Source organism: Hirundo rustica, chromosome 10 (genome assembly GCF_015227805.2).
Source record: "Hirundo rustica isolate bHirRus1 chromosome 10, bHirRus1.pri.v3, whole genome shotgun sequence".
Lineage (NCBI taxonomy): Eukaryota > Metazoa > Chordata > Aves > Passeriformes > Hirundinidae > Hirundo > Hirundo rustica.
In genome coordinates this window covers 17,487,664-17,508,390 of record NC_053459.1, presented here as the reverse complement: position 1 = coordinate 17,508,390, position 20,727 = coordinate 17,487,664, and the positions used below count along the sequence as shown (strand labels likewise).

The 20,727-nt window shown below is 52.1% G+C and overlaps 1 long non-coding RNA gene across 1 annotated transcript; it reads left to right on the top strand.

Moving 5' to 3' along the window:
* Nucleotides 1–230: 230 nt before the first annotated feature.
* LOC120757320 (uncharacterized) lies at nt 231–7,101 on the top strand. The gene is made up of 3 exons (XR_005702461.2): nt 231–400; nt 1,006–1,157; nt 5,804–7,101. It is a non-coding gene; the product is annotated as an uncharacterized LOC120757320 (long non-coding RNA).
* The last annotated feature ends 13,626 nt before the right edge of the window (nt 7,102–20,727 follow it).

The following is a 20,727-nucleotide window of genomic DNA, read 5'->3' as shown; positions in this document are numbered from 1 at the left end:
TATTTTTGCTTTTGAGAAGAAAGGAAAAAAAGAAAAAAAGAAAGAAAAAAAAAAAAAAAAAAGGGTGGGGAGCTGTTTTGTAACAAATGCTGGAGCGCTCCTCGCAGCTGCAACTTTCTGCTGCATCAGGATGGAGCCAATCACACCCGCTCGCTGCAATCTGCCGGGATGCTGAAAGGCTCGTCGGCCCCTCGCAGCTGGGTCCTGCTCGCTGAGAGGCACCTGAGCCTTTTCAACGAGGCGTGAAGGGTGGGATGGTTTTCCCCGACAGCTCTGGGCGCTGCCAGCTTCAGGCTGAGGGAGTTATTTTGGGGTTTCATCCTTTCCTTGTGCTCGTAGCCCTTGGAATGTGGGCTCATCGCTGCTCCGTGGCTGTTCCGCTGATGGCATGAAGACAAGTGTGAGATGGAGCCAGTACCCCTTTGGCTCCTGACGGGGCTGTGTGTGTTCTGGGGTGTTGACTGGGTCTGCTGGGTGCTGTGGAAATATGAAAATAAAAGCAAAAGCAATCTTTCCCCAGAGTTCTCCCAGTCTCAAATTAGGGAGGCTGAAGCGCTGTCAGTAAATGACAGACTTGGCTGGGAGAGGCACAAACGAGCAATGGGGAGAGCACCAGGAGGAAGAGGAGGAGGAGGTCGGGGTGCCGTACCCGTGTTTTTGTTTAGACTAGGAGTGCTGCAGCTGAACTTGTCTCCTGCCAGAAGTGGGGAAGCTCAGGAGACACCAGCCCTGCCAGGGATGGGGATGTGTGAGGGGAGCAGCAGCCCTGGAGGGTGGGGTGAGGGAGGGAACTGTGGCAGGGCTGATAGAGCTGGGCAGGAGGAGAGTGGCAGCACCTATGGGGAAAATACCCAACCTCAGCCAGGGGGTTGCAGGGCAATAGGAGGTTTAACCCACCACAGGGGAAAAGTGGGTGTGGGAAGCTGGCAAGGAACACGGTGAGTCTGAGCAGTAGGGCTGAAATCATCATCCTCCAGTGCTCTGACCTTCATCTCCATCCTGCAGCTGAGGGACCTTCTCCACAGCCAGAAACACTCTGATGCTGTGCAGAGCTGGGCCAGGCAGAGGGTGTCAGGCTGGCCGCAGAGATGGGCTCCACCTCTATGTGGAAGCAGTGGTCAGGAGACAAAGGAGCATTGAGGCCCACAAGTCTCCAGGTAAGGACCCTGGGTGGGGTTAATGGCCCTAGAGCTGGCTGATGGAGTGGGGGTTGGTTGTAGGGGAAGGGGATGGGTCCTGGGACCTAAACATCCATGTCTCGGAGGACAGTCGCTGTACAAAGAGAGCTCTGTGAGCCGACAGGCAGGACAGAGCCTGCAGACGGGCTGGGGGAGGAGGAGGCTGAGATCATGTAAACACTGCGAAGGTAAGAGATGTTGGACCAAGGCACGAAGCACGCGCCGGCAGGCGGCCAGTGACAGCTCCGGATGTCAAAGCACAGGCACAAGGGGTTTCAAAGGAGAAGGCAGCCAGGCAGCACGTCTGGCAGAGGTGGGAGGTGGGCTTGTGGCAGTGTTGCTGCAGTGGAAGAACTAGGAGATGCGATGTGGGAATACGTGGCTGCAAGTGAGCGCAAAGCCCCGGTGCCACCGCACCCAGCATCAGTACGTTGGAGCAGTTGTGCCTCTGGTTCAGCTCCAGCCCAGGATATGTGATACCTTTCCTAACCCTACTGCAGAGGAGAGGCTTGTGAGTCGCCACTGTGCCTCCTGAACTGTGGCACATTGGCCTCTTGCTTTGCAGCAAGTGCCACAGTGAGATGCACAGGGGTCTGTGGTCCCCTCTGTGCAGAAGGGGCCCAGCCAGCAATGCACCCTTCTGTCCTGCCAGCATCACCCACATCCCTCCAGGCAGCACCGTGCCCTTGCTCAGACAGGATCTTTCTGTGCAGGTACAGCGAAGATGACATCCTTGGCGCGTGCCCTGGGGGTCAGCATCCCCGGGGCCCCTGTGAATCAGCACTCGGTCCCCTCTGCCTGGAGCGCTGCCAACCCCTGAGCAATGATTTCCAGTGCATGCGGCCAGGTTGTGTGTCAGGAGGATTAATGACAGAGGCTTCTCGGGGCTTTGAGATCTGGGTCTAATTTAAAACCAAAACAAAGCTTAGAATTTTGGGAGCAGGGGAGTTGCTGTCCTGGGGCAAGCCTGGGATGCAGCTCGTCGCATATCCGATCTTGCAGAAACATGTGCCAGGACCTTCAGAGAAGGTACAAGCAAACACCTGGTACACAGGAAAAACCCAGCCTCCCAGGGGTGCTTTCTTCTTTGTCTTTTGCTATTAGTCATTAGCTTATGCTCCGAAGCACATGGCCTTATCTTCCCTCCAGGCATCTTCCTTTTATCTGCCTTGACTCATGAAGCTACAGAATCTTCTATTAGCTGCATAAATGTCAGATCTTCTTCAAAATCTTACAAAACTCTCTGCCTCGTTGTATCGTACGGCGGTGAGTTCCACATATAAATCATGTGCTGGTGGAAAAATGAGTTTCTTACCATTTTTTAGCTTTCGCTCTTTGGATTTCGCCGTCTGTCCCAGTAGAGCTTTCACTGTTGCATGAGGGATGGACACTTGATGCGGAGGGAGCTGGATGCCAAGATGAACTCTGGTTTTCCCTGACTTTTTCTGGAAAAGGGCTTTTAAAGCTGGTGAACTGGAAGAGTTTGACAGTAAAACTCCTCTTCCAAAAGTCTTCAGCAACTTTCTTGCTGGAAAGAGGGGCTGGCAGTGGAGCAGCTCTGCATGCCAGAGGGATGGGAAGTTCAGGCTGAAGATGTCTCCCAAGGCAAAGGCTTGGGGTTGTGCCAGGTTGTGGGAGGTGGAGGTTTGGGAAAGGGCTGCAGGGCTTAGCCAAGGACCAAAGGAAATGTGGAACAGGGGAACGTTTGTCTTGATTTAATTTGACACTTAAACTGAAAGAGTGTGATTTGTAGCTGTGCACATTTAAAAAGCTCCTCGAGATAGGGAAGTGGAGGCAATAGCAGGTTTGGATGCCAGATCAGATAAGACCCTGTGGGTAATGCCTCTACCTTACTCATTTTTATTCAGATTTATCTCCACGCTCCTAAAAAACCCCAATGGCTCGAAATTCTCCACTGTTGACTCTATTTCCAATATCTCCTTAACTATGAGGCACCTGAACCCGATGTGACATTCCCTGTTGTATCACCTTATCCTGGGGCAGCTCTCCCTGTCCCTGCCTTCACATGCCCAAAGGCAGTTTGGTGTTGTGATGTATTTAAGCATCTTGGACCAGGAGACTTGATGGGACTGGGACAGAGTCCCAGAAATGATGGAAGGGGGTCCTGGAGGCCCCTACTGTGTGTGAAATCCCAGTTACTGTGTGTTAGATGGTCCAAATGTATCCTGGTATAGGGGCTGATCCTTGGGGAAGGTGGAGGGGACAGTGTTGGAAGGATCATTGAAGGTTTTGCTCACCAGGCCCCATTGCTTGTGCAGCAGAGACCAGAGCAGATGCCCCAGGGCTCTCCAATCTGCATGGGAGCTTTTCTGGGAAGAAGGGAAGCAGGCACAGCCTGGGCATGTGGAGGCATCACCAAGGAATGTGCCCACACCCTCCACAGGGCACATCATGGGGTGCTGGCATGAGAGCCCCACGGGGAGTGGTTCCAGCAGCCAGCTCCTGAGATGGGCCCTCTGCAGGTATGGGAGTAGCTGGTGGAGCACACAGAGACTCGTGTAAGTGCTGGCCAGGATGAATGTGTTTGGCACTGACCCTAATCCTTTCCTGCCAATACACTGATTGGAATTGAATTTCCAATATGAACGGTCATGGGACTCTATCTGCAAGCTGGCGAGGAGAGCTATAGATTTTTATCATGTGTTTCACAGCTATTTCTTTAATTTAAAAAAAATAATAGGAGTGACTGCTGAAAACACTTCAGCAGCCAAGCAGTCGTGGTGGTGTGGGCAGGGCAAGACGTGGCTGGATGTGAGCTGGGAAGGCAAGGGGGGAGCAGCAGCTGCCAGAGCTACGGAGCTCCCACACCCAGGCAGGACCAGCTCAACCCCTGCTGGGGTTTTGGGAGGTTTCTCAGCCCCTCTGGGATGGAGGTGATACTCCTGATGGATATTGCAGCCAAAGGGAGCTTGTCCTCCCTGAAGCTTCAGCCCCTCGTTTCTCACCCGCCACAGATGAACCCCTTCCTCCCTGCAGCATCCCTCCACCTGAGGGACATCCCCTCTCCTTCCCCAGGGGGTGGCAACCACTCCAAGGCTTTGCAAACTTCTGGCAGACCTCACTGACCTTGGCCAGCTTCCACTGTTCCTTTCCCACTCCATTACAGGGTGGCACCCAAAATAGGACATATTCACAGGGGCGACTCTGGCAGGGCTGGGGAGGGTGCTGGAGGCAAGATGTTCCTCTTGTATCTCCCAACAATACTCCTTTTTAAATCTTTTAATCTTTTTTTTGTCACAGTACAAGGCTCCTGCCTCGTGTTCAGCCTGCGATCCATTACATGCCCCAGCTCTTCTCTGCAGAGCAGCTGCCTTGCCAGCTTCTCCCTGTATTTACTTAGGCTTCCTCCCCTCTGCCCTGCATTTGTTCAGTTGAACCTTGCACTTGTCTTGGTGAACACCCTCCTGTTTTTCCTGGCTCTGTCTCTGATTTATGAAGATTGTTCCGAGCTCTAATCCTGCCTAGATGAGTTGCCTGAGCATTCCTGGCTCTCGAAGGAGGCATGAGTTCTCCAGCAGGTGACAAGAGGTGATTTTTGGCCACGCACAGGTTGAGGACAATCAGTTCCTCTTCCTTTGACCCTTTCCACCCTCATATCTCTAACAGGACTGGTCCGTGTGTGGCAAATACCCAGGGAATGCTCTTGCTTGAGGATTATTAAAAAAAAAAAAAAATACAGGCAGCCTGCCCAGGGGAAGGCAAACATCCTAGAGATGCTGGGAAAGGGGCACAGTGTGACACTAACCTGGAAGAGCCTCCCCCCTGCTCCCGTTGTTATTGCTGCTCCCTTTTTTGTCCCGAGCAGTTTGCAAATATTTTCAGTCCTGCAGGTTGTTTCCATTAAGAGGGAAAAATCAATGAGGCAGCCAAGAGTCTGTGGCTGAGCCTGCTCTCTGCTAAAAATGGACCAAATGCCTCTATGCTGAGTGCAGCGGGGTGGGTTTGCCTCTTCCCAGCTCTGACCCCTTCACTTCCCGAAAGCTGCCCCGCGTTCTGGGCCTCCCTGCCTTGGAGCAGCTCTGGCTTCTCCTCCCTCAGCCTGAGCCCAGCCCCGGAGCTCATCCTGGGCTGGGGCTCGGCAGCTCTGCTAATGGGAAAAGCATTCCTGTCATTTCATCAAGTCGCTTAATAATTTGCCAGAAATTCCTATTGATTTCTTGCACGCTTCTGTGCAGACAGAGGTAAATAAGAGCCATTCGTCACTGCATTATGTATCGGTAATTAAAAATTACTAGGTAACTTGAACCAAAAATTGAATAATTTGAAGTAAAATTAAATAATTCTAGGTAATCAGTACTAAATGAGACCATTATTTTACTTATCAGTGACTAAAAATTAGCAGGCATTTTTCCTCATTTGGATGCTCTCCTTCGCCCTCCGTGTCAGTAGAGCCTTTCTAATTTGTTTTAATTGTTAATTTTAATGAGTAGTGTTTTTCTGATAACATTTTAGCGTGTTTTGTTGTTTTTAGAGAGGGTTTTTATTGCATTGCACAAAGCCTGAAGCACCTCAATGTGGGAGCAATTTGGAAGCTAAATTATTATTATTTATTTAAATCAAACCCTCCAGCCTCTCTAACTGTTTGGCTGATTCTGTAATTACAGTACCATTGTGATGGAAATGCTCATGGGGCTGGCAAAGAAGTGTCTGGATACTCTTCTCAGCTCTGTGACCGTGGCATATCCCCAGCCACCGGTTCTGCTTCCTCGGAAGAGTTTTTGGACCCAGAGCTGTGCTGTTACTCCAGGTTTTGCCCAGCACCTCCATCAGTGTCCCCCAGCAGTGGTTTGGAGGCACCTGGAGTAAGACACAAGTAGAAACCTTCTATTTCAGGGTCTCATCCCATCCATGGAATAAGCAAAATCTGGGTGAAGGCAGCGAAGCACCGATCTCAGCTCAGTTTTTATCTGCTTGTGGCAGCAGGGCAGGATGTGGCTGGTGCTGAGTTGCTTTTGGAAAGGGTGGTGCTTCTTTGATGTGAAGTCACTACAATGCTTAGGTCAAGGGCATCTTCGATGCTTTCTGAAGCCCTCTCCTGTCCCATTCCTGCCGTGGCCCGTGGGGCTGTGTGGGTGCACCACGCCCCTGGGGCACCTGAGACACTCCAAGGCTCCAAGAGGTCACCAAGCCTCACCAGACTCTTCGTGTCCGGTCAAAAACCTCCGAACAGCACAAAGCGCATTGTTATTCCCAGAGCCATTATCTGCACCCATCCTCCTCCCGGTGCTTTCTAAGGGACTCCCGGTCCCTGTGCTCCTGATCCGGCAGGGGAGAGCAGGGTGGGACTGGGACAGCTCTGCCCTGGCAACCTTGAGGAGATCCTGAGGCTGATGAGCCGGATCCCCCCGGAGCCTCCCTTCCCTGCAGGAAGCCTGGAACCTCCTCCACGGTGTCTCCATTGTGCCTGGCAAGGGTTCGTCACCTCCCAGCTCCCTGGCACAGCGCGTTTGTGCGCTCAGACGGAAGGATGCTGGCTCGCTTTGCCGCTGCTGGGCCGCGTTACAGTCCGCTGTCCCTGGCAATTCGCGACGCGCCATCGCCCCGGGGCACGGCAGGAGCCGCGGCTCGCACAGATGCCTTTCACACACGGGTCAAAGCCCAGGGAAAACCCGCAGGTATTCGCTCAGCCGGTGCCCGTGCTGCGGGCAGAGGGGCTGGGCTGTGACTGGCACAAGGCCAGGCTGGCACGCCTTGCCGGGCCTTGGGAGAGCCCGTTCATGGGGCCGGGGGGCTGTGAGCATCCTGCCCTGGGCTGTTAAAGGGACAAAAATGCCGTCTCTTCTGTGGAGATGGAGGATGTGAAATATCCTTACGATGTTGCCTCGGTGGGTGCCAGCCCTCGGCCTACGACAGCCCCTGCTTTGTGTTGACCAAACAAGACAGCAGATGGACTAAGCAAATAATCTGGGGAATTTTTTTTTTTTTCTTTTTCTCTTCTTTAATAAAATCCTCTTCTCTTACCTTCTCCAAAATCCTTGAAAATAACTGGTTGAAAATCTTCACCTGTTGCTGTTGTCAGGCCTGCCCCTGTTCTTGGGGTCATGGTGATTCCTTGGGGTGAGCCCGGGAGTCAGGGCAGGGAATGGGCTGGAAACGCCGAGGATGGACTGAGGATGGGAGCCTGGGCATGGCTGCTGCAGCTGAGCAGCAGGGGAACCAGGGGAGGGGAAGGGTGGGTTTATTCCTGCAAGCTCTGCCTCTCCCCCATGTGCATGAGATACCCTCTCATCTTCCCAAATCCAAACAATCCATTGCAATCTCCACAATGGGCTGGGACTGGTGGGGAGGTACCTGGACAAATCTGCTGCTGGGCTGTTGCAGGGAGCCCCCAAAGTCTCATGCCCACTTGCTCAACCACGAGGCCCCAGTCTCTGACCCAGTGGCCAGCCTCTGCCCTCTAATGAGACGTAGAAGTGCCAGATTCAGACCAAGCAGCCCCAGATCTCTGGGGTGCCTGGTGGAGGGATGTACCAGGGGTCTGGACAGGGCTTTTTGTCGAGGCTGCTCCCTGCCTTGTACCTCTCACACCCAGGAACAGTTTTGTGGTACTTGGCATTCATCTCCCTACGCCTAATTTCATCCCATTTAGACCTAGTAAAAACTATTCCCTGCAAGCAATTTATTCAAGAAATGTAGCTGGCACTTTCTGTTGCTGAGTTGTCCAGGAAGAGACCACAATTTTTAATGATTTTTTTTCCATTCAGTGAATGCTCTTTATGGCAGTATTTGAGCTCAGGGTTGTTCATGAATGGCAGCATAATAAAAAAAAAATATATATATATATATATTTCCGGTGGTCTATCTGAGCTGCAGTTTGCTATTCATGCTGAGAGGCCGGGCACCTTATCGCACCAAGTATTGTTTCTCTCCCCTGAATAGGAGCTCTCGTCTCCCTCAACTACCTCCACTCCTACCCAGAACAAAATTAATTTCATCCTGCAACAAATCTGGCTGCTTGATTAAACGAATCTGTTGCCAGCCCCGAAAGATATCTCAGTGAGCAAAATTTCATTTCTGGTTGAACACCCACCGGGGAAGACACAGATACAAGTGGGTGGCTCCCAGAGGAGCTCAGGGCTGTATTTACAGTGCTAAGCTGCCTCTGATCCCCCCCACTCCTGTTTGTAATGCCCTGGAAGGCAGCTCCTGGTGGTGTGGAAATAACCCTGGGCACCAGCGGCTCCTCATCAGGCTCTCCCAACCCCAGTGCCTGCTCCTGGCTGATGCCTAGTCAAGCTTGGCAAATTGAGCTCTTTTAATTTTTCCTCAGAAACCAATCCCTCGAGCCCTCTTTTTCTGTGGTAGGAGAACATCACCCCTCACATTAATTTCTCTGCAATTTCTTGGTGTACTCTGAAGCCCTGAGTGTGTTGCTGAGCCTGGGGTTGGAAGTGTGATGCTCCTGGCATTGTGTCCTCATCCTCACCCAGCTCTAAGCCTCTGTTACCCACAGACACTGACTACTCCTGTCGCCATCCCACTCATTCTCTCTGCCTTGTTTCCAGGCACTGAAATCCTTTTCGTTCTGTCTGATCCAGACAAACATAGGGGAGTACTCACGGCCGCTTGCCCGGGGAGGGGTTTGCCAAAACTGTCCTATTCTGGAGCATTTTTATAGTAACTCTGTGATGAGGAAAAGATGGTGAGGGCTCACCGTTCTAATTAGGATGGTTTCTGTCTTGCAAGAGGGATTGGCGGGTAGTATTTATGGATACGAGTAGGTTCAGAAAAATTCCTAGCACCATCTGTTTGAGAGGGAACAGGAAGAATTTCAATATGCTTTAGACCTTGAAGTGTAATGTTTGTATAACAGGCTCATAAAATCAATTTCTAATAGTTACAGGTACCCCCTCAGGAATTTAAATAGTCTGTTAACAAAGTTATTCCATCTGCCAAGCAAATATATTAAATATGCACGTTCCATGCTACATACATGGTCGCATGTTCCTTTCTCCTGCGTGGCGTGCCCTTGGGTCCTGTGTCGGTTTTGCTCCTGGGTTACGCTCGGTTTTTCCTGATGGCAGCTCACTGTTCAGTCCCAACTCAGTGGGAGCTCACTCACCTGCCTTTGGCCTGATGATTCGCTGTTATGGTCCCCTTGTTCCTTGGCAGCTGAGTGTGGGGAGTGCTCTGCTCTGGTCCCCTTCCCACGTCCTGCTCGGCTACCCATGGATTGTCTGGGTGGACAGAACTGGCCACAGGGCTTGGAGGGGTTGTAGGGGACACAGGGATGTGAATTTGCAAACTGGGGACATGCATGGGGCAGGATAATCCCTTCACACCCATTTTGCAGGCTTTTTAAACTGGTGATGCAGCCTGGACAATGGGCCAGTTTTTGCTCTGCTCCTTGCTCCTCCGTGGTACCTCACTTTTCCATTACCCTTATGGATCCATCAGTGCCCTGCCTGGTGCCAGAACTCCGACTGCCTTGTACATTTGGGAACTGACAACTCGGGGCATATGCAGGCAAACTGCAAATATGTCACGCCGTTAACTAAACAGTTTGCGTTTAACGCTGCCCGCGGAGCCGAACGACGCCTCGCCAATTCTGCAAAGGTTGTGTTCTCCGTGCGATCGGGAGTGATTTATGGTGAGAGTTAGGCTGTGTGTCCGGAATATCGATGGAGGCGTTTGCTGCCTCTTGTGTTTAATAGCTGTCGGGGTCCCTCTTTCTACCGTCGTGTCATTTGCTGCCCGCCAGCCTGTGCGGGTCTGGGAGCGCGTCTCTGTCTGGGCAGAGTTATCGATTGCGGCGCGTTTGGAGTGGCCGCTGGCTGGGTGCTGGCACTGGGTGCCTCCTCCAAACAGCCGCAGCAGGCGCGGCACTCGCTGGCCGCTGCCCCCAAGTCCCCTTGTCCACCTGCTGCGGCATCGCCTCGGGGAAGGTGCCCTGGGGGGAGGTGATCTGCCCGCCCCTCCCCACCCTCTATCAGCAGGAACCAACGTGAAACTGCTCTTTGCTGGGGAGCGCAGCTGGAAGGCAAAATCTGCACGGTTTTAATGGGTTTACCCTCTCCACCCAGAAAGAAGATGAGGCACAGAAATCCCGTGGGATTCACCAGCAGTCAGGCAGGAGGTGTCCAGGAGGGAAGAAGCAAACCCCCGCACGTCTGAGGCGTGCCGGGAGACTGGGATTTCCTTCTGATGATTTCTTTGTGCTAGGCCGCTTATGCTTCTTTTTTAATTTAAAAATCCACATTCCCACTTCCACATAGCTCGTTATCTCAGGGCGTGTGATGAGGTGTCCAGGGGTCTGTCCCGGCAGAGATGATGCAGAACACATTCGCGCGGGCTGTTGGATCTGACCCCCCTCTCCCTCGGGGAGCGGGTGGTTTTCATTTCAGCCTCTTCCATTAGGAGCTCTAAGGGGAGCTCCATCTATTAACTTAGAACTGCAGGCCTGTAAATTTTGGCAAGAAAAAGTCCTTGGAAGCAAATCATCTGTATTTTCTCAGGGCTGTTTGTCCTCCCTCTTTGCATGTACAGCCTTTGCTGGTCGGGAGGCAGGTACTGCCACTGACTCCTTCTCCACATGTGTAGATTGATGGTGTCTGCTCCAGAGCCTGCTCCCTCTTCCCTTTCTTTCCTTCTCGGTTTTGTTCCTCCCTTTCTGAGCTGTTCCTGCTTTGCTTGGGAGACTCCTTTATCTGCCAAGTCCTGATGTGTATCTGTTCATTTCCTAGGGCAAACACATTGATCTGTGATTTCTGTTATGATACTGCAGATTTCTGTTCCCTTTATTCTTTTTTTTTTTTTTTTTAATACTTTATCCTGCCATCCAGGAGGTGGTTTCTGTGCTATGGAGAAACTCAGTGTTTCTAGAAAAATGTGTGTTTCCCTGCCTCAGAGCTGTGCCTAATTGCATACAGAGCGAGCGTCCATCCCTCTTAGTTCCAGTGTAATTCTTTGCGGTGTGTTCCTTTGTGATTGTGTTATTCCAGCAATAACAGCCGCTCTCCTTCCAGATATTTATTCTTTTCATGAACATCACCATACTGGCAAAGGGTTGAGCTTTTTTTTTCCGTCTTAATGCTCTACTTCATAGCTCAAATTGGGGATTTATGCTTCAGGGATCTCAGAGAAGAATTTCCTCTTTTCTACTACCTTTTTCCAGAAGCGCCATCTTTCTATGCTGGGATTTGGAGTTCTTGGACATGTGTTACTGCTGCCGGGGATGCTGCTCTCTGCTTTCAGATTTGTATTTACTGCCGTGCTTTGCTCTTTAATTTTGTCGTTCTCTTTCTGGCACGGAGATGAAGTGATGCAAATGAAGGCTGGAGTATTTGGTTTGCACAAAAACCAACCCTGGCTGTTCCAAGGGGAGGCTGGCAGGGAGTGGGAGGACAATGGGCAGCATCTTTCCCCACAGCCACTGCAGCTCTGGGCATCCTGTGAGGGCTGTAATGGAGGGGCAACAGCCTGGGCAGAAGTTGGGTGTCCCCAACAAGGTTGGGAGAGCAAAGTGCAGATAAGGCAGGGATGCCTCCCAAAAAAGCCCACTTGCCTCTATCACACCTCTCCCTGTACTAAGGATAACGCATTAGTTTTTCATCCTGGAAGACCTTATTTCTTATTACGAGTTAGTTTTACAGCACCCTGATGTGTGCTCAGCACTTTATGGTGCAGGGAAAAAGATGAGGTCCATGTGACAGATTTACCCGGCGTTAAATCCTGACTGAGTTACAAAGGAAAGAAGCAGCACGTCTGTGCCCTGGCCTTCATCCTGTCCTGCTGCCACAGGGGCTTTGAGCCCCTTCTACATTTTTTAGTGACACGAGGGAGGTTTTTCTGCCCCATGGCAGCCCTGCTGCCCACTGTGCTCTGCTTCTCACCCAAGCCATCACTTTTGGCAGGTGAGAGTCCTGTGAAAGCTGCAGCAAGAGGGGCATATGGCACGCAGCTCCCAAACAGGGACCAGGGAATGGTGCCGTGCCAGGACCATTTGACAGCCTGGCACAGTCCCCCTGAGCCACCTGTGAGTGGGGGAAATGTTGGCATTCAGCAAGGGCTCATTCGCTCAGGCTGGCGCCTCAGCCGCGGGCTGTGCTGGAGCCAGTGGGACCTAGAGGCTGTGTCGGGGGGGTTGTGGCTGCGAGCCGTGCTGGAGGAGGGCAGGCTGCCCCAGGGCCGTGCCCCATCTCGGGCAAACTCCCTCTGCCCTTCCAGAGGGCGCCTGAGAACAGGATCACCTCAACCCTGTCATCTGGAGAGGCGCGGACTGCCTCCCACAGCTCTGGGGATGCTCATGCTCCACCAGGGACAAAATGGGAGGAAACGAACCCTCTGCTCCATCCCCATGCCCTGGTGCTGCCATTGCCCTCCCTGGCTACGTGGGAACTGCTCCTGGGGCCTGGAGCATGCCGAATTTCACTTTTCAGATGGGGTTTCTGGCACCCGGCCAAGCAGCATTTCGTGTTGTCAAATATTTTGGCAAATCACATCTCAGCTTTAGTCTGAAGCGTCTTTCGCTGGGGAAACGGCGTCGAGCCGAGCCGCTGGCACCATCCTGGCACCATCCCGGCACCATCCCGGCACCATCCCGGCACGGAGGGGAGCACGGCACTGCCAGACACCTCCTGAGCGGGAGCTGCTGGTGCTGGGGTGCCCCTGGTGCCCTGGCTGGGGGGCACTGGGGCCACAGCTGGGCAGGGTGAGCAGTGAGCACTGAAAGGGCCAGAAGAAAGGTGCTTCAAGGTGACTGTAAATGGTTTGTGAAATCAGGCTGAACGGGGAAAATTGTATTGACAAGAATAAGAAAACCCTGAAAAGTGATTTTTCAAGTCTCCATTTTGGCTTTTTGTTCTGAAATTGCCCTGCATTAAGAAGAGAATAAAAAAAAAAAAGAAAAGAGAGAAAAAAAACCCAGCTCTAAGTAAACTAGAAAGAAGGGGACTGTATTTTTTTTACCAGCTCATTGGAAAAATGAAACATATTTGTTCTGGGTCAGACCAAAATGAGCAAAGCAATCAGTTATCCACAGAGCCACGCTGCAGGCTGGCTTTCCTTCTGCTCTCTCTCCTGGGCATCCTTGAAAGAATATCCAATACCTTTTTATGATGTTTGAAAGAAAATATCTCTGAGGAGAGGAAAAAAAAGTGAGGTGTGATCCCAAAAAGTCTGCTTTCACAGCTTGGACAGACCCATCTTTCCCTCCCGTGGCTGCTGCTCCTTCCTCCTGCCTGTCACGTTGTGTGGTTAGAGCACACGTACTCACGGCCCCAGCACCATGATGGGTTTTGAAAGCCTGAGAAATCCTCCCAAAAGCCTGGTTTCCGGCCAAAAAAACCCGAGGTTATGCAAACATACACAGAGCTTGCAAACAGGCTGTGTGTGTTGGATGGAGAGCAGCTTTGCGAAGCAGGTGTGAGCTGATGCGGGAGGAGCTGCGCTGCCTGATGTCTGCGCTGAAATCCACTGTCAGTCCACAGACCGAAACCAGGGCTCTGGAATTAAAGGAAAAACAACAAAGAAATAAAAATCCACCCTGGCAGCAACATCCCAAGCACAAGCCCACTGGAGCCCAGGCCAGCAGGCAGTGCCATCCGTGCGGGTTAGTGCTGCAAGACCCCTTTTTGAAACACCACCAGCCCACTTGGCGTGATCCAACTAACCCAACTCACCCAGCTGCATCCCCCACCATGCTGCCACTCCCCTAGTTGTGCCCCTAGAGCCCTGCACGATTTGCTTGTGCCTGTGTAGAGCTTTAAAGGTGAATGGCTCCTCAGCAAAGGCACACCAGAAGTCTTGTGCGCCAGTGAAACCTCCTAAAAACCCAGTTTCTGTCAGCTGCCGGGAAAAAGCTTGTTTGGGTTTAAAATGTGTTCAGAAGAGTCATTCTCTTATGAAAAACTGTGGCTGTCAAAGCACCACGGTGGAGTTGCATTTATTACATATTAATGACTCCACATCACCTGTGCTTGCTTTACGGTGCCCAAATATTGGAAATATTGATGTACGAGCATTCCCCAGTGTGAATTGCCAGACATGCAAAACTTGGGGCCTGGAAGCCCAGCAGAGCCACTGCATCACCCACAGGGAACGCTCCCTGTGCTGGTGAATGCCATCGTGGCAGGGGGAGCCTCGCTCGTCCTGGAGCTGTGCACTCACAACCATGTGAAAAGTGGGGAAGGTGTGAGCCTGTCTTGCTCCATCCCAGTGCTGTGAGCTGCACCAGCCTCCCACTTGGATGCTTTTAACAAACATGGGATGAAGAGGCTGGAGCCAGTGTGATAACATGGAGGGAGGCACATGGTGTGAAAAGCTTTCGGGGAAATGGGCTGGAGGTGTTTGCACTGTGGGATTTTTGACACCTGGTGTTGGAGGCTGAGCAGAGCAGAGAGATGTTCTCTGGCATGGAGAGGGTCATTCAGAGCATATAATCCTTTTTCTCATTGCTCCCTGGAGGGGCTTGTTTGGGGATTGAACCTTATTCCTTGGGTTGCTCAGTGTTTGGGATTGTCCTGTACAGGGACAATCTGTACAGACTGTACACAATGGTCCTTGTGGGTCCTTTCCAGCTCAGGATATTGTGTTCTGTTCTGTTCTGTTCTGTTCTGTTCTGTTCTATTCTCCAAGCCCCTGGGGGTTACCCAGCCAGAGCGACATCCTGCCCCTTCACCTCCCTCCCTCAGGGCAGGGAGGGATGCTGCGTGGTTTGGGTTCGTGCCAGGCAGAGCTGATGCCCCTGGGGCAGAAGCAGCAGAAATGGGACTGGGGAAGCCGTGACTGGGACCCTGCTGCTTGTGCCTTTCTCTAGTCTGATCAAGGAGACTGAAGCATCTCTTCTCACTCCTTGGCCAAGAGCAGGCACAAGGAACCATCCCTAGAGAAGGCTTTGTGCAGCCTCCTCTGACCCTACCACCAGGCATCAGATCCCAAAGGAGCACAGCCCCGGTCTCTCCCAGACTCTTTGCTCCCAGAAGGGGAACAGACAACCCCAATAGTTCATCAATAATGTGCATTTTCCTCACTCATCTCCCCACAGGATCTTGGTGTGTATGGGCATGCTTCCCAGCCTCTCTACTCCTCCTGTGTTCATTGGGGAAACTGAGGCACAGTGTGGCAGGAATGTGAGCACAGGCATCTCCCTCAGCACAGGCTGGGCTGCAGCAGAGCTGGGACCAAAACCCAGGGGTCATCTTGTGCCTCTGCTGAAAATCCACCCCCTTGCACCACTCTCTGTGCTCAGCATTAGCGTGATATTAGCTTGAAGGAGGCATTGGCACTCTGTTAGGGTTTTTGGGTTTTTTAAAAGCATGTCATGTGGCAATTATTAAAAGAGCTGCCTACATTCTACAAATATTTCCAGGAAGAAATTTGCCAGTGTCTGGGGCTGCAGAAGAGGGAATGTGAGGATGACCAGCATGAGGCTGGCTGCCAGACTGTGCTCTTTATCCATCCATCAGTCTGTCCCCAAAAGCTCCCTTCACCCAGTGAACTGGCAACAGCAATGAGCCAAGGTGCCAAATCCTCTGTGTGCCCTGCTTTCCCCCTCCAGCCTGGCACGGGGTGCCAGTGGCCCCCTCCTTTTGTGTACATTCAATTTGGGGCATTTGCAGCATCCTCAGGCACAGTGGTGCCTAAATGAGGACTGCAAAGTTGCCAGGCTCCTGCCTGTGAGCTCCCTGATCCCCGGGGACATGGGGAGCTGAGCCTTCCTGGGGGATGCCTGATGGTTGCTGAATTTGGGCAATGGCCGGGGCTGGGAGCTCCTTCCAGGGCACTGCCAGTGAGAAGCAGAAAGAGAAGCTGTGCCTAGGGAAAGGCCTTGTTCAAAAACTGGGGGGAACCGCGGACAAACAGGGGGAGTGGGCTGCAGGAGATCTCCAGGTAACACTGAAGAGTAATGGCAGCTCTTGGTGCCGCTGAGAGCTTGGATCCCCCTGGCCATAACTTACACCCTCATGACTCAGTGTAAAGTGCCTCCTGCACCTGCCTGCCTCTATAACGGATAAACAATAATAGTTTGTGGTTAAAATATTGCCCTCAGATGGTAATCTGTGGGACATGGTTTATAGAGAACAGCTGCACCAGGAGCAGGGATAGCCCTCCCTGTCCTTGGTGAGACGTTTTTGCGCCCGTGGTGCTGGATCCGGGCGTAGGGAGAGGGATGCTGTCGGATGTAGGGGTTTGCAGTCACAGTCTGTGGCTCTGCACTCCCCAGAGCAGGTGAGGTGCAGAGAAGGGTCCTTTAGATTCACAATAAGAGTGAATCTTATCTTACGGTGCTTACAGATAGAAATGGCATCAGTGAAACCTCAGCAGAAGTCCCACCCAGAAAAACAACAACATCAAATCCGTGCAACACCATGTTCCCAGGACTGCTACCTCCCTCCAGGATGGTGGCTGCTTGGGGTTGGGTGACCAGGATAACACTGGAGCAGGATCTCAGCCTAGAGATCTCAGCAGGATCTCTTGAGGCTCAGAAGAGGTTTGGGGACAGACAAAAGTCTCCTGCAAGTGGGTGGCAGTGACGCAGGGCAGAGCATCGGTATCGCTGGTATGTCGAGCACCTTGTTTATTATACCTCAGACGTGTCGCAACAGTCCTGGGTTGTGTAATGGTTTCCAGGAGATTTTCCTGCTTTCAGTTTTTGGAGCTCTCATTCCCAGGGCTTAGTTTCTACCAGAGATGGGCTGTGGTAGAGAGAATGAGTTAAAATCAAACTCTGCTTAGGTGGGGTTTTGTGCTGAGATACCAGTGTGTGATAGAGAGAGGGAGGAGACCTTTCTGAATTGTTTTTTCTTCATCCCCAAGAGCTTACAGATATGGGGTGAAAGGCTGGGTGCAGGTTCCCCTCTTGGTGGTCTGATGCTACTCTTGTTTCCCGAAAATTGTAGGCCCTGACACCAGAAATTTCACCCACAGGGAATTAGATGTTTCTCCCTAGCACAATTAAATGTTTCTCCCTAGCACAAATAAGAGGTCGTATTTGACAAATGGCCTTGCCTTCCCACTGCAGGAGGCTGAGGATCCCACGATCCAGCCTGAGTGTTTCTGTGGCACTTCTGGGGCACTCCTCTTACCCCTGCCAAGTCCCAGCCCTCCTCAACCAGGTTCTGGCACATTCCTCCCTTTCCCTTGGCACGTGTGCAGTTTTCCTCTCCCTTCTCTCCCTGCCTAGGATTTGGAGAGTTTCACCATGAAATGGGAGTCACCTCAGCCTCTGCAAGGTGCAAGAGCGGAGAGAGCTCTGCTCTCCCAGCATTCACAGTTTGGGGCTTGGATAAATCCTCTGAGTTGTCAGTCAGCAAAGGCGAGCCCTTCATTTGGCACGGGTGACCCAGGAGCTTCAGAAGCTTAAAATATTGCACAACTTGGAAGAATTATCACTGGGAAAACTGCTGTAGCACCCCAGGGAAATTCAGAGTTCCACCGCAAATGCAGAGGAATTCAAGTCTCTCCTTGAAGCGGCTGCAAGAATTTCTCAATTTGGCCATCTTTGTTTTCCAAAATCTCATTTGGCACATCGGCTGAAATCTTCCTGGTCTGGGTTATGCCCCCAGCTCCAGCGGCTTTTCTTACTTTTGAAAACTAAATGCTGGCACAGTTATAAGGAATTGAGGGAAGATCTTAAAATGGAAAATGTTGGGCAAGCCTGAATAGTTTCGCAGGATGCAGCGTGGTGAGGGGAAGCTCCTCGGTGGGGAGGCTGGATCCCTCGTGCTGCTGGCTGCTGTGCTCAGCACCGAGCACGGATGGGCTCCGAGCGTGGGAGGATGCTCCTGTCCCCACCCCAGAGGAGTGCAGCAAATACCAGGGTACAGCAACACCAAACCTGCTTCCCTCTGCATTTCTCTGCAGGGAGCTGCTGGGCAGAGGCTAAGTGGGACTTCTCCAGCTCACTGCCATGTCCGAGCGCCTTCCATACCCAGACTCAAGCCCTCAAAGGGTTTGAGTTGCACCACGTTGTCAAGCCCACAGTGAGGTCCCCCTCTGCACTTCCCTTGCAAAGAATGAAATAACCTGGAAGCTGTTGGCCTCTGGAAGCAATTTAGCATGGGACGTGGCTATTAATTTAAATAGATTACAGAAATTTGAACTAAGCTGCATATAAATCTTCTGACCCGTTCCTTGGGCTTTGGTCTCTGCTGTTTACGCTTTTTTTTCTTTTTTTTTTTTTTTCTTTTTTTTTTTCTTTTTTCTTTTTGAATTATGTTTTATTGATTCCTGAAGCTGTGATGTTTCTGTCAGAGCTCGCTGCTTTGGATGGCAGGCAGCTTCTCTCTTCCACACGTATTACCTTTCAGAGCTACTGTGAGTAGGACACAGATGTTGTTAGGTCTCAGGTAAAGCCATCAAAGGTGGACGTTCAATCAAGTTTGACATCATCTTCAACCTGAAGGCAGAGGGGTTGGTTTTGATTAGCAGCTCGCGGGGCTGAGCCTAACCCGTATCAGCGCTGCTGCTGCTACTTTACCTGAATGGCAAAACCACAGATGGTAATTATAACCATAAGTGCTTACAGATTTCCTAACAACAAAGATAATTTGTTTGCTCCATGCCTTGTTAGAAGGGGAATTTTGTTCTGGTGACTGGGTGGTTTGTGGATCAGTCGTTGCCCTTTCACCCCTCCGTCCCCAGCTCGGCTGTTCCCCCCAGCTGTGGCCATTAGATGTTGATCCAACCAGAAGGGTCCCACCGAGTCTGGTCTCTGCAGTGGCCACAGAGACGCCAGCCCAGTGCAAGGAGCAGTCCTGGCCTGGTGGGGAGTGGGATGCTTTGCTGACACCGGTGGGATGCCCTGGGGTGCTGGGCAGGGAGGGTCCTCCTTGCTAAAACCCCCCTTTCCTCATCCTATGCACAGAAGTTCTAGGGCAATTGCGGTGAAAACTTGCTGTCAGGCTTCTCCTGACAGAGCTGAGCAAAGCTCAGCTGCATCCCCCCTGCTCACCCCACCGCCCTGCTGAGGAGAATGACAAGACAGCATGTTAACAGCCAGACTTGCACCTCTATTCTGGGAGCCACTGCCAAAAACCGTGGCTTTCCTCCCTTCTGAAGGTGACCCAGCACCTGAAATCTTGGGAGGAAGCTGGGGGGAGCTTGTCCCTGCCGATCCCTGCCAGCCGCAGGGATCTCTCTGCCATCTCTCTGCCATCTCTCTGCCATCTCTCTGCCACCTCTCTGCCACCTCTCTGCCATCTCTCTGCCATCTCTCTGCCATCTCTCTGCCACCTCTCTGCCACCTCTCCGCCCCGCGGCCGCTCTCGGGCGCTGGGGATGGGTTACCTGTGAATCAAACCAGCTGGTGCCCGCGGCCCTCTGGCAGCCCTGGCCCATGTCCACAGCCATTCCTTCGGGCAGAAAGCCTGTGGGTTCGGCTTGGACCCCGGCTTGGCAGCAACTGAGTGCAGCGTCTCGCCTGGCAGGCAGGCAGGCAGATAACAGCTTTGATTTCTGGGTCTCACTTTAATTATAATGGAAGGACGCGGCTCGTTAAGTGCCCGCTTTGCTTTCCAGCGATCCCTCCCGGCTGCCAAGCGCGCTGGGCTAACAAAAGCATTCCTCTCCCCGCCGGGGCCGGCCGCAGCAGCCCGTATGGCGAGCAGACGGAGGGGATTAATGCGCACAAGGACGGGCTGCCCGGCTCCTGGTCCCTGCGCACAACCCGAGACCTCCGAGCAGCCTCTCCGGGAGGAGAAACTACCCTTGAAACGGAGACCTCCTCCAAAAAACACCCTTACGCTTTTACACCAGCTCGTCTCAGCCTCTCTGCCCGACACCAGCAGAATACCTGCAGGGTCTTGCCCCGGAGTGTTTCTTCTCTCCCACAGCTCGGATCAGATGATTTCTTTTCGTGCCGATCGTACCTGGAGTTGTTCAGGACGGTGATATTGATCTTGTTCATATTTGTTGCCCTAATGAGTCACAAATTCTGTCTGTGAGCAGAGGTGGTTTGGAGGTGCCGGCTGGCTGCTGCTATCCTGCCTTTCTGGAAGGGTAGGAATTTCAGCAGATTTGGAGAAGTGGTGTTTTCTTAGATTCCTAGAGGAAATTACACTAATTGCAACAACCCCCATGTGCCTGCAGCAAACAGAAGCGATAGGATCTCCCCAAATGTCTGCTCCTGAAGCCTGTAACCTTCCTAACAGCCCTTCTCCCACCCTGCAGCACGGAAGGACCTGAGGCGGGTGATCTGCCAGACCCAAACACTTACGGCTGCTTTGAGGATAAATTGTTCCTGAGCTGGTTCATCTTTTGTCTACAAATGGTACTCGGGGCTGAGCAGAGGTGCCAGCTCCCCCCATGGGCAGGGGACTCGGGCTGCTGTCCACTGCCACTCTTTCCTTATTCTGAAATGATTTTAATATTCAGACTACACAAATATCCTCACAGGGGCACGGTGCATGGGGTCACAGCGCAGTGCTAGCGTGGAATTAATATAAATGCTCTGTGGGGTATGTCTAAACAATGGACCCATATTAATCAAGCTTAATATTAATCAGCTTTCTCCTCCACTCAGATGTAGCAATGCCCCCTCTCCTCCAGACCCGGACGTGGAGCTGGTTTGGGGGTGCAGGCTCTTTCC